At 42.1% G+C, this 13,443-nt stretch overlaps 1 protein-coding gene across 1 annotated transcript in view; it reads right to left on the bottom strand.

Annotated features, from left to right (window-relative positions):
• The window catches only part of tenm4 (teneurin transmembrane protein 4), a 175,054-nt gene extending 165,319 nt beyond the window's left edge, over positions 1-9,735 (bottom strand). Inside the window, 1 exon segment of the mRNA XM_030380863.1 lies at positions 9,360-9,735. The gene's annotated coding sequence lies outside the window, so the exon portion shown is untranslated.
• Positions 9,736-13,443: the final 3,708 nt, after the last annotated feature.

Genomic DNA, 13,443 nt, shown 5'->3' with positions numbered 1-13,443 from the left:
ACTCAGCCGCCCCCGTCCTCCATCACAGACTGGTGGGCGTTTATTAATATTGATAGTTAAAACAACTTATGGGCAGGCCCCTGGAGGCATATCACTCCACTTTGTTGCAGTCTACTTGCTAAGAATATTGACGTCTGTTCCCATAGCTCCTGCTTATTTTCCCTGTATGAAGCCCTTGTATTTTTCTATGTGTGCATGAGAACAGCTGGCTCACGCCAGTTTAGGTGTCAAAAAAAGGTAAGAGCCCCCCCTTTTTCATCCCTGTTGATTTAATAACAACTTATTTTTTGGGAGCTGTTCTATTTTAAAATAACAATGTTTGTTATGGTTAGAATAACAGACTCTTGCGATCAAATCAAACTGGGATGAGATTGGAGGGGGATGATGACACACTATCCACTTTCCTTTTTGGGGCGCTAAAGTCCAAAATGACACAATGTACTATTGGTGCTGAGGTACTGCGATGAACCAACGTCCTGTCCTAACGTTGATTCAGGACCACCACGTAACCAAACCAGCGGGTCCTCGTCTTCTGTCTGTCAAGCTCAAAGTCAAAGGTTGTAAAACACACTCTACACATGGATGCAATCACAGGGGCCAAGACTACTTCCTCCACAGTTCACCTGATTGCCTGGATTAGGAAAATCGAAGACAGAGTTGAGATGACAGAGGCTATTCATTATTCTTTTACCCGAATAAATGCTTCCAGAATCTCTGCAGAGTCCAGCCAAGCCTAATGATGGCTTGCGTTGTCGAGTGTAACGCTAACACATAGCCGGCGCTAAGATTTCAGAAACTAAACCCGCCACACAAACCTTTCTGCCAACGTCCTCAAAGGAAACTTAAATACGCTTGAGGTCTGTGCTTGCTCTCGTGTTACAGTATTTCATATCTAATATTGTACCAGAGTTTCCAAGTCATGGTACACCGTTTTGAAACTACGAGCCAAGCTGGAATGAAATCAAGACCTTTACAGATAAATTGTCAAACAAATAAAAGAATAGTACCATAAGAAATAAGTTGTACTTACTTAAATAAAATAAATACAAATATTGCAGCTTTTCTGAAGCTTGTTTTTTTCTACTGTTGTTACATTTAAGATGCAGAGATCCAAATATAACCTCAGTCATTAATTTATTATGACTTGTGTCTAAAACATGCGTGCTGTTTACACATTGTTCAAGACCATCGCAACAGCAAGTACAAGCATGCCATTGCTACACAGAAACTTTGATTTCAAATTCAAGACCCGCACAAAGCCGTTAAATGTAGTCATTTACCAGAGTTCCTTGGTAAAGGCATTGCTAGCTTCCTATCATCTCAACTGCTTTTTGTATTTAAACTGCTTTTCTCAGGTGTACACGCACAGCATTGTTATGCAGTGTTATTATTATACTGTCATTAATACTATTGTTAGTGTGGGTTTTACTGTTGATTTAACATTACACGTTGCTTCTTATAAAAAATTAGAAGAAGGCATTGTGCTTCATTTATTTAAATATTTCCACTAGCGTTGAGGCTAGGCAGAAGCAGGTTGGAGAACTGTGGCAAACAAGCCATTTAAATGAAGCTCATTGAGTCCACAGAGATTAAATAGAAGACCTCTTTCTCTACCTCTATCTCAGTCCATCTAGGCAATGACGATGGAAAAAAATATATATTGTAACCTTGCTTAAAAAAACCTGACCATACACCTAAATTGTGTAGTCTGGACCAGAAAATTCATTTAGAATTCAATCTGAATTCTTTGGTCAGAATGTTATATCGAATTGTGTTCCAAATGGATTCCAACCCAGACTGCGTCCACCCGTCTTTGATGGAAAACCACCATAGTCATGGTGGCAGCAGCCGTAATGTGTGCGCTACTCTTTAAATTGCTTATCCCTCGGGTCTAATTACCTACAAAACGCTCTTTCAACATCTTGCATAAGATCGTCCTGGTCATGATGAAATGTGGTTTCCTCCCCCAAAGGGGAGGGCTGCAAGATGCAAGCCAGGCCACGTTGTTAGTCTGATGGCTGCAAACAAGTTGACGGCTGTCAGCCAAATCGCTCTCGTAACCTCACCTTCAGACGCAGACACCACAAGGACACCCCATTATTCCCCTTGTCACTTTGTTTGAGCCGCGATTCAGTCATCAGACTAAGAGGATTTGTTTATCGGCCGCCTCCACTCAGTGCGGCCTACAGTGCACACCTCAAAGGGAGTTGGCTGGCCGATTAGTTTGCTACGCATTTAGCATCAGCGGGCAGGAAGCACATTGACCCGACAGCCGAGGCAGACGCTGGAGCAGCGGGGGAACGGCGTGGATGGAGGATCGCAGCAGCTGACGGGGACTGGTTGTGGGGGGGGGGGGTCTATCTGAGCCAACGCCAATGACTAGTAGCATTGCACTCCCTGGAGGACAACCAACTTTGAGTCGATCCCTGGATAGCTGGATGGATAGGTGATCAAACGGCTATTCTTTAGGGGGCTCTAAAAGCACCCAACACCTGCAGAGAAGTTTCCCCCGTGATGTGTCGTACAAGACGGATGGATGGATGCATGGGTGGGTGGCTTGATTGATTGATTGATGTCTTGTAGTAGGCACACAGGGTTCGTCGTCTTTTACTGGAGAAGGAGTAGAGGGATAGCTCTTACACTACCGGCAACTACTCTGCAATCTTAGAACAGTGCTTAATAGTTTGCTGGCCACACATCCGATAGCATTATTTCCTAATTATTGTTTGTTTGTTCTTTTGACAAGAGGCCCTCAAGACTGTCCTCTTATCGGAGGGGCCCCAGCCTGCAGCCTGCAGGATGGTACAGCCCAGCCGTGTGCCTCTGTGAGGGCAGTGCACTGCAGGGTAATTGTGAAAAGAGCCAGGGTGATGAGTCAGGTCTTCCAGGATGAGAGCAGATTAAGTAAACAGAGCAGGGATAAGTAGCAGCTCGTCAACATCAGTCGTTTCCAACGCGTTGGCCTCTCCTGGACGATCCCCGATAAAACCTGAAGATTTTGACAATTCAGTAGAAACATGGCCGTTGCTTTCACAAAGGAAGTGCCGTTTATTTGTATTGAATGGCCCCTGAATTGTGTCTTGAGTTTGCAGGGGTTCCAGTCAGATAACTGCTGAGGGGGACAGTTCCCCGCCAGCTTCTCTACGACATTCTGGTCAACACCTTGCATTCAAACCCGTCCACACGCATGACTAAGTGTGAATGGGTGACTGAGGGGATTTAATTGAAAAGCACTCCAAGTACTTATAGGCGGTAGAGAAGTGCTGTATGAAGCCTGCCTTATCGGTAACATAGTGTGCATACTCAGGGTAATTTCACGGGTGGGCGTGATGTACCACTAAAGCCCTCATCAGCAGCAAAAAAAACAAAACATGCTTTGATCCATCTTGCACACAGCAGTACATAGGCATGTAGAGTTTGATCTGTGTTCTACTCCTATATTAAAAAAAAGGTACTGAGTTCTATCTCCCTCATGTCCACAGTTCATGAGCAGGATACCGTAACCCCTTCCCTGACTATAATGACCTGTATTTTAATTCCATGTAAGTTGTTTTGAATGAAAGCGTCTGGGAAATATCGAAGTAGTAAATACTATCGTGATGTTTGTACATCCCTACGTATTACAATCTAGAGAAGATCAATTGCCTTTTAATCCTCGCTGATGGGTTGCAAGGAATGGTATGACTCATAGTTTCAGACAGACAATTCGATTCTATCTTTGATTTATATTTATTGCAGGCTAAATGTCATAGATAATACATTAAGTGAACAACCTCAGGGGCAATAGATTTCTTTGCAAACGTGTTTCTAATAACATTATTAAAAATAATCAATTTCAAAGAACAATAGTATCAATCCAAAAGTACTAATCATCAGACGCAATTAAATCGAGTCACTCGAGACTCAACAACCACTCGGGGCCAACAGTAAGCAATCTATATAGTGAACCAGGCAAAACTAATCTCCGCCATTCGTTGCGGGAGAGGTAAGGGCGCTGGAGGAGTCATCTCATGGCACACTGAGTCATCTGGGAAATTGCTACATGTGTATGCGGCGGCGCAGCGCACAAAGAGCCCTGTGTTGTCTGCCCTGCAGAATGAAGACTGGACCTGACCTAGGACTAACAGGGAATTATACCATGATCCACATGCCATACATCCTCTCCTCTCCCCCCCCCCCCCCCTCCACACACACACACACACACACTGGCACAAAGACACACTGACTGAAACATACCCTGGCCTCAACCACGAAAACTCATAAATGCACATGCACACACTCACCTCTTCCACCTCTTACACACACACTGACACACGTACACACACTCACTCATACACAAACATGCTATATATGTATATAAATGAATACACACACACACAAAGACACAAGCTGACAAATACTACATAGACACATATACAGGCCTCCAAATGCAAGCACACACACACACACACACACACACACACACACACACACACACAGACACACACACAAAGGCCTCCATATGCAAGCGCACACATACACACACACAAATGCCCTTCACCTTCCTCTAATTCAAATGGAATTTGTGTTGGGTAGCAGGTGTGGGATTAAACTTTCTAAGTAGGGGGAGGATGACTGGAGAGCCCGTCAAATGACAGGGTTAACTGTAATATTTCATCAAGAATCCATACCCAACCGAATTGTTTTGTCAAAAGCAATCTAAGAATGCAGACCAAGAGATACTCAACAGCTCTGTTGAGGCACAGCTGGTGATGAACTAGCGTCACGACAGACAATGACTGGACATGCATATAGAATTGTTTTTACATATTTAAAAGAATTATGACACTATGATATTTTTAAACAGTTATTTGTATTCATTCTGTATAGGCGAGGCTACTGAATAATTATACACCGTAAACCCAAAGCTGATTAAACAACAAGCGTTTCTTCCCCCAAACTAATTATGACTGACTTAAATTATTCATCAGAGAGGCCTATAAATCCCTTTTCAACTGATTAGGTCTTCATTAAAAGTATGGTTATTTGGTTCCTTGGCATAATGTTAGTCAGACTTTGTGTCCAACGTGTCACGAACATTGGAAACTAATTAAACGTGTTGCAGCACACAGCCAAGAGCTGGGTGAATGTAAAACGTAGAAATCAATAAAACAGTTAGGTTTCAAGTTGAATGTGGGCTAGGCAACACCTGAAGACAGGACAGAATGTACCAGAGCAGGATTATTTTGGAGATGTCGTCGTCTAGGGGAAATCAGTTGGGAGTTCTCGGCTTCATATTTTTTAGTCTCTCAGTTCTCTAAAAACGTTCCTTGAGCTTTTCTGCTTCCTTCTCACAGCATTTGTTGACTAAATTCAAAGGGTATTATTCACTCCTTGCTTCACAAACACTTTTCTGACTTTATGGATGGCCATTTGCTTGCATGCATTTGTCAATGTGTAGAAAAATACCACAATCAACCAAATAGGTAAAAAAATATTATCTAAAAATAAATATTCAACAACCAGTAACTGTAGCAAAACATCCTTATCCCAGATGCTTGTGTGATAGGGTGTACAAATGTGGATCAAGGTAAACAACATTAAATGTTAAAGGGATAAGCATACAACCTCTATTTTAACAGAGAACATGAACTGATGATAATAAATAAGAGAAAAGGTAACAATGAGAACAAAGGAACAAGAGGGGGGAATATATTATTGATGTAATCACCCTAAAAACAAGAAGGTGATGGTGTGCGCACGTGTGTGTGCATGTGTGTTTGTGAGTCACTGCCACTATCCACCTACACAGTCTGTCCTATAAACACTTGAGGCTGTGTGTGTGTGTGTGTGTGTGTGTGTGTGTGTGTGTGTGTGTGTGTGTGTGTGTGTGTGTGTGTGTGTGTGTGTGTGTGTGTGTGTGTGTGTGTGTGTGAGTGTGTAAGAGGAATGGAGAGATGGAGAAAGTGCTAGAAGAAGAGTAGAGAGACACAGAGACAGGCAGACAAAGAAAGGCACAGAGAGATAGAGGGAGAGAGAGAAGAGAAGGAGCATGAGAGAGAGTGAGAGAGCGAGAGAGGGGTTGAGAGTGTCTGTGTCCTTTAAGGTGTTGTCATCTTGACAGGTCCTCATTAGACTCTCAGAGTGATAAATCATACAAATGAACATGAAGTCGCACAAGAGCAGCTCATCTCGCCTGGTTTATAACACATGTTATAACCTCACCGGTCAACTTATGTTATATTATAGCAGTAGTTTGCAATTAAAATCTGCAATACGATATTGATATTTCTGACAAAATAATCACTACTATTTATGATTTGTTTAGTGATTTCATTATTCCACATAGTGCATGTTCTGGCTCCTTGCGTTGAAAGTCTGCTGTGTGTGAAATATTGTGAATACTTGAATATTCCTAGATTAGTTAAAACTAGGAATTCCGAACATTTTAATTTTGGATCCTGGCAAGGTTTATGCTAAAAGTTTGGAAAAGGCCTTATTAATATAAAACAAAATGTTATAGGCATACATAAACAATAAATCTGTTTCTGTCTGCTGGGTCAACATATCCGCTTTAGACGCACTTAAGTAAAGAAAATGTATCCAAAAATAAGTATCTTTAGAAAAAAAAGTGTGTGTGCGTAACACTATAGAATTTTTTTAGAAATACTGCCACCAAATGTTTCCTTTAACCTCGTCCCGATCTGCTGCTATTGTTGAATTTTTAGCTGACAATGAAATCATTGTTAGAGAGTCATTCCACACCGCACAGAGAGGATCCTAAATACACAGCCCATCGCCATTCAACCCCTATCCCTCCCTCCACACACACAAACCTACTGTCTCCCTCCAGGACAACAATAGAGTTCTCACAACAATTATTACTTGAACCACACATACACAATACATTCACCCTCTTCCTCTTCCCTCCTCCTCCTCTCTTTCACCCAGAGGGGAGAAGGAGCCAGCTCATTGTTTTATCTAAAGTCATTGTTTCAGGCCCATATGCTGCCAACAGCAGTTCAAAGACCATCAGCTGGTTAAGGGAACACAACAAGGTCCTACCACTGACATATCCAGTGGAGGGGGGGGGGGTTGGGGGGGTGGGGGGCAGAGTTTGGTAAGTGTGTAAAAAAAAAAATGAACACACATAAGCCCACAAACCAACAAACAAATAAATACATATATTATGTATAAATATCTCAAGAGACTAACAGTGAAGCGCGTTTTTAGACACATGTTGTGAAAAAGCAGGTGGTAAGGCATCCCACTCAAGGTTAGATCAACAGGTAGACTGCAGGCATGGGGGGATTCCAACCCAAGAACCTTTGTTGATTGGAGTCTGAAACAGCCCAAAATACTACCTTGGTTTTTTACGACAGTAGAACCCCGACAACATTCATTCACCAGGGTTTTTTCTTTTTTTAAATGCCTCATACAAAAGGCAGGCAAGCGATTTCTCCTGTGGGGGAGGAGGGGAAGGGGCGGGGGGTCAGGTCTGGTCTGGTCCACCTCAGGAGAGAGCCTGTGGGACCTCATCAACACCACAAAGAAAACAGAGAGAGAGAAGCCTTGTTCTACAGAGGTTGCCCCCAAAGGGACCTTACAACTGCACTGAGCTCTCATTTGAATTCTCCATCAGACTAGCCGTGGAGGACCCCCCCCCACAATTCACTCTCTTCTCTTGGATTTAACCTCTAATATTTGAGGTCAGCGAGGTCTTTCCAACACCATTGGTTGTTCCTGTGAGGTCAAATGCAGAGGATCTCAACGATTGGAAGGATTCAAAGACAAAGAAGGTGTATGGCATTGGGATAGAAAGATGTGTAGGAGAAGCTGTGTGTGTGTGTGTGTGTGTGTGTGTGTGTGTGTGTGTGTGTGTGTGTGTGTGTGTGTGTGTGTGTGTGTGTGTGTGTGTGTGTGTGTGTGTGTGTGTGTGTTTGACCAATTATCGGGTTAATTCACTTTCATCCAACAGAGCCTTTACTTGGTCAATAGTATGCTAAGACATACCAAGCTTTAGAACTTCCAGGTTTCAACACAGAAGGTAAATTCTATTCACATACCGACTCTTGCATATTAGTTATCACTCTCGCCCTTAGAACTCTCTTCCGTGAACAGAAATAGACATTGCATGGAGGATTTTTTTTTTACTGACATCAATTCATTTTGAATTGATTTATTCATATGATGCAGGTTTTTTGTATTGAATTTTTCTTTAGAGGGAAACTGCTTTTAGAGCAAGACATACGATAAGACATATGGTGTCGGCTTTATCACAGAAGTCGAGGACAACGTATTTATGTCCTATTCGATTAATTTAAGTTGCTGCAAACTTTGAATCAGTTGTAATAGTTATCGTTCCAAATATTGACTCTTCATTTATTAATTTACAACATTAACAACTGTTGACGTATTCTATCCATTTGTCTCGCTTTACTTAGATATGAAATAAAGGGGGGGGGAAACGACGTCGTTGCTACATGAATTAAATTAAATAAGTATAAGATGGCTCCAGTAGGTACAAGTTAAGCTTTTTAATGGTCAATATGCTATTTTATTTCAGTTTAAATAATTAAAATATTTTAGGCCCCTATACTTATATATCGTAGACCAATTAGAGAAAAAAAATAGGCCTACGATAACCTAGTGTAGCGCACTACAGGCGCTAAATGGCACTGTAACGCCATATAGCCTACACCAAGTAATTACCTATTTCACTAGTCGGTGTTGACAGTGGACGAGGTCAAGGTCTGTAACGGTAATCCAATTGCGACAAACCAAATTTCCACAAGCTTCCATGTCTCCGAAGAATTGTTTGTAACATCTTCAAAACGCAGCAGATATTGAGTCCTATCCCAGATCTTCACAGCAATACATAAGATGCAATACTACGACAAGGTAATGTACACGCAACACTTGTGCCTCACCGTACGTGTCGTATTTTATGTGTTTACCTCCCCACCTGGGCTCCATGATACTAGTCATTACGAGCACAGAAAAAAAACAAATTCAACAGTCAAGAAGGTGAGCAATATAAACGCACATTGTACGCCGTAGTTAGCAGCCAACGGCGCTGCTGAATATGCGAAAAGCTGACAGGCAAACCGTTATAACAATAAGATGATGCGGGCGGTTTGAACTCTCCACGCCGACACCTTGCGTACGGAACACGATAAAACGAACACGATATAGCGCTTCTTAACGCAAATGTGTATGAGGAGGCTACGCACATCACGAAACCCCAGCACGGCTCCCCACCGCCTCTCTCGCGGCGTGTAGGCTACGTTCTGCTGCAGGATGCTCGCGGCGTGTGGGTTTCAAATCTCCATCCCACTACAATCAATTTGTATTATACATTGCGCTGTTTGCGAGCTTACCATTCTGGAAACACGTCCGATGTAGGCCCGTCCCGATGATCAATGATAATATCTCGCGAGTAGAGTGCGGATCCCACAGTGTTTCTCGGTTTTCGTCTAAATAGTACCGGGAGCAAGTATCTCCACCGTGCAAGACACGGGATGGCCAAACATCCAAGGTGCAATCTCACAGAAGCCGAGTGGACGTGACGTGCAGAGATTCCCCAGCAATAACGTTGCAATGTTAACGCAATTGAAATCCTCTACAAAAGTCAGTGAATAGGTTCCTCAATGACAAATAAGAGTGCCTGGAGAAAAGGTGACACACCATCCGAAACGCTTGGCAAGCATGAAGGTGTGCTGCTCTGCTCTGCGTGTGTTTGTGTGTGTATGTGTGCGTGTGCGTGTCTCCTCCGCTCCCTCCCTCCCTCTCCCTTTCGCTCTCTCTCTCTCCCTCTCTCTCGATTCTGAATTAGTTTGTACCGCGGAGCGAGAATGAGTGTACGTGGTCGCCCCCTTCGGTCTAAACTATAGCTCATCTAAAAAAAAAATATTATAAATTTTATTTTTGCATTATATATTTGTTAGATATCAAATTTCGATTTTAGATTTAACTTTTTTTTTTATGCTTTTAAAAAAAAATAAAAAAAGGAAGGGGGGATTTACAATGGGATTGCAAACTGGGATGAGGTTCTATCCATGCACCTTTTCAATGCTTTAAAACAAAAAAATATATCTAATTTCACCAGGACATGGTAAAGTTAACCCTAACCGGCCACCTCTAGGAAACCTCTGACATGGGACACTTGTGGTTGGCAAGGAAAATCACCCTCCGTCTGTTCTCAAACAGACAACAATAGTTTTGTTTGCCCTGAGGTTGGATCTTAAATCCGTTGGAGCTCATTGCACGTTCCAAAGTTTCTTCTCAGGGGTTAAGGAGAACGGTCAAGAGTCCCTTGCCCTGGAAGTGTGTTTGGTCACCTACGCAACACAGGGGCCGTGAGGTGCTCTGTGTGGACTTTAATTCACCGTATTGACGCCTCCCCCCCCACCCACCATAAAAAAGCTAATCTTGACCAGGCTCAGGGTCTTAGCGCTCACAGCCTGTGAAAGGCTGAGTGAAAAGTTAAATATGCTTTCAGATGTAAAACCAAGGGCCACCGTGGTATTGTGGCATTGTCAGAGTGGGAGGGAGAGTGTTACCGTTGATATAGGCAACGGTCGGAGATTGCGATTCATTTAGAGAGCAGTGCCGTTTAAAGCAGCTGGTAGGAGCTATAGGGCCTATTGCGGGCTTTTGCAGCGCATTCTTTGTGGCTCGCAGAGCTCATGTAAACTATTCTAAAGCGATTCGATTATGTAGTCAGTACATGTATGAGTCAGGATGGGATCATTGGGAATAACAAAATGGTCTCGGTTCTCCTCCGTGACCCTGGAAATTTGTATAATCAATTGACAAAGTGAATACAGACCCTCAGCGTCACGTTGTTACCTAACTTACAGACAAACCTAGAAACTCTAAATCAAAATAACTTGTTTACTAGCTATTTTTTTAAATATCATATCTTAATCTATACAAAATTATTAAGTACGTTTTTTATCCTAAATTAACTAAATTGGTGACAAGCTGACAAACAAAAAACTTGATTAGGCAACTAAATAAACTCTCCAACTTAAATAGCTAAATACATTAACTGGCTTGTTAGCTACAAACAAACTTTTTATTGGGCTCACTGAATCAACTCATTAACTTGTTAACTCCCTAAGTAAATGAGATAAGCAATTAAATGTACCCTTTCATTAACTAACTAGGGGTGGGAGTGGATCTATGTGGATCTATTTTTCCCAAGTGTTCTCCAGTTCAGTATTCTCTTAACACACAATAACCTTCCAACTACATTCGGGTACAATTTAACAGTTATCTGTTAGAAGATGAATGAAGCGTGAAAGTTTGATTCAGAAACATGTATACTAGGTACGTTTCCACCTAAGGAAGCATTAAGCTATGATCTTTGGTGATTGCATAACAGTGCTTGGGAACCGAAAAAACCTTAGATGAGTTCCAACAATAGCCCATGTCCTATTAAATGTAGAGAGACCTGGGGAACATAGGACCCTGGGAACGTAGGACACTGGGAATATAGAGATGGCCCTATAGCGCTGGCATCAAGTAATAATCATGCATCATAGTTATGCTGTGAGAAGCCAAGCTAAACCTTAGCACCCTAGTCACGACCTCAATGTTACTGTTGTCAACTGTGATAGCACAAGCTACAAGCTTAATTTGGCACCTTGCTTGAGTAGGAAAACCACCATGTCTTGTCCTGTACTGGAGAGCATGACAGCCAAGTACTAAATGAACAAGTTTAAAGCTATCTGCTAAATGACTCAGTACATGAACATCTAAAGCGAGTCACAGCGACCCTCTCCACTGCTAAAGAGAGATAGGGCTAATGACGATGTTTGTCATGGGGAAACAAGACCAACACAATAACATAATTTAAAAAATGCCCAAATCCTTAAGTTCAATGTTTCAGCTTGGTCAACTGATGTAATATATTTGACATAAATTCAAATAGAGTTGACATTCTGAAAGATTTATAAGGTTGCAGTCATACTTCTTGAGTTTCACAGTTAACTGTAGCCTTCTAGAAGAAACCGTGTTGGACTTTGAGCCAAGGCTCAGCACTGTGACTTAAATGATATGCCCCATAAAACTCCTAATTAGAGTCGGCTTAGCTATCGTATTCCCTCTGTTTTAGTCGCCTTTACAGTATCCCTCTGCAAACGTATTAAAATTAATCATTAAAAAAAACAGCACACAAGCGAGACAGCTCTTGCCTGATTGTTGTAATGTTGTATGGGCGAACACATAATGAATCACATTTTCTCCAACAAAACGAGCACTGGGTGTTTACAAGATTGTACAATTATATATTCTGCTGAAGTTTGACATTTAGTACTTCAGCCACTGCAAGTGGAAAGCAAATATCGGGGTGGCTATATTTGTTTTGTCTATCTCTATATCTATCCATCCACCTATCTCTATATCAAGCTGTCTGAATATCAATCTATCCATTCATTACCCATTTTAAGATATAAAGTAGAAATTGCAAGTTTATGACCTTTATAAATAACATACTAACATAATTGTAAATAATAAGAATTCATACAAAAACAATAGGTTGTCTCGCAACATAGTTGCTTGACACCCAATAACAAATAGCTTACTTTATTGTTTATTTTGGACGGTTTGTATGGACCCAATCAGAACTTATAATGCTGGAAGGTTTGAGAAAATACCATTATAGGCACTTATAGTTGTAGTAAACCAGCCATCGCTATCTGAATTTATTTCTAAATTGCCTACTTAAGAGCAGCTTTGGTGTAGCAGCCTTTGTAAATTCAATCCCTGTTTGTTTTGACTTCTATTTGTTTGGGTAGCCTCCTTCTGTGATTTCCTAGGAAAACCACAGATTAAGAAAATCATTTATAAAACCCTGCACTGATAACTGACAAATGAACAATGGACTCCATTGGTTTGCCTTCAATTCAAGGAAACCTAGTTTCAGAATTGTGTCCTTCTGAGTGTCCTTCTAACTGTCCAGCCGAACTGAGTTTTCAAATTTTCTGCACAAGGCCAAACTTCCTAGGAAGTTCGGTGGCTTGTCACTTGGACGCTTTTCTTCCTGGAACTGTAATAATGGGATCATGGCTGCGCTCTGGCTGCCCTTGATTGATGAAAGATTAAAACGACTGTTGGAATTGAAGGCCCATTTAGTCCCCCACTGAGGTCCTATTTCCAGTGCCGGTGTCGATGGTGGGACCGCCACCATGCAGATGAGTTCGCGGCAGATCAGGGCGGTAATGCGAAGCGGATGCAAGCAGGTCCCCGAGACGTGACTGCGGGGTCCAAGCAGGCAATCATGTCTAATCGCAGATTTCCCTTCCACTCCTCCTCCTCCCCCCCCCCTCGGGAGCCAATGTCGGGAGTGGTCGGCAAGGTGACGGACGAATCGGACTCGGATAAGCGGGATTTTGATTGAGAAAAAAAAAAAACGCAAATCAAATAACCATGTGCCCTAGATAGCCTACTGATGTGAAT

Source organism: Gadus morhua, chromosome 16, assembly GCF_902167405.1.
Source record: "Gadus morhua chromosome 16, gadMor3.0, whole genome shotgun sequence".
NCBI classification, from domain to species: Eukaryota; Metazoa; Chordata; class Actinopteri; order Gadiformes; family Gadidae; genus Gadus; species Gadus morhua.
This window is presented reverse-complemented; position numbering and strand designations above follow the sequence as displayed.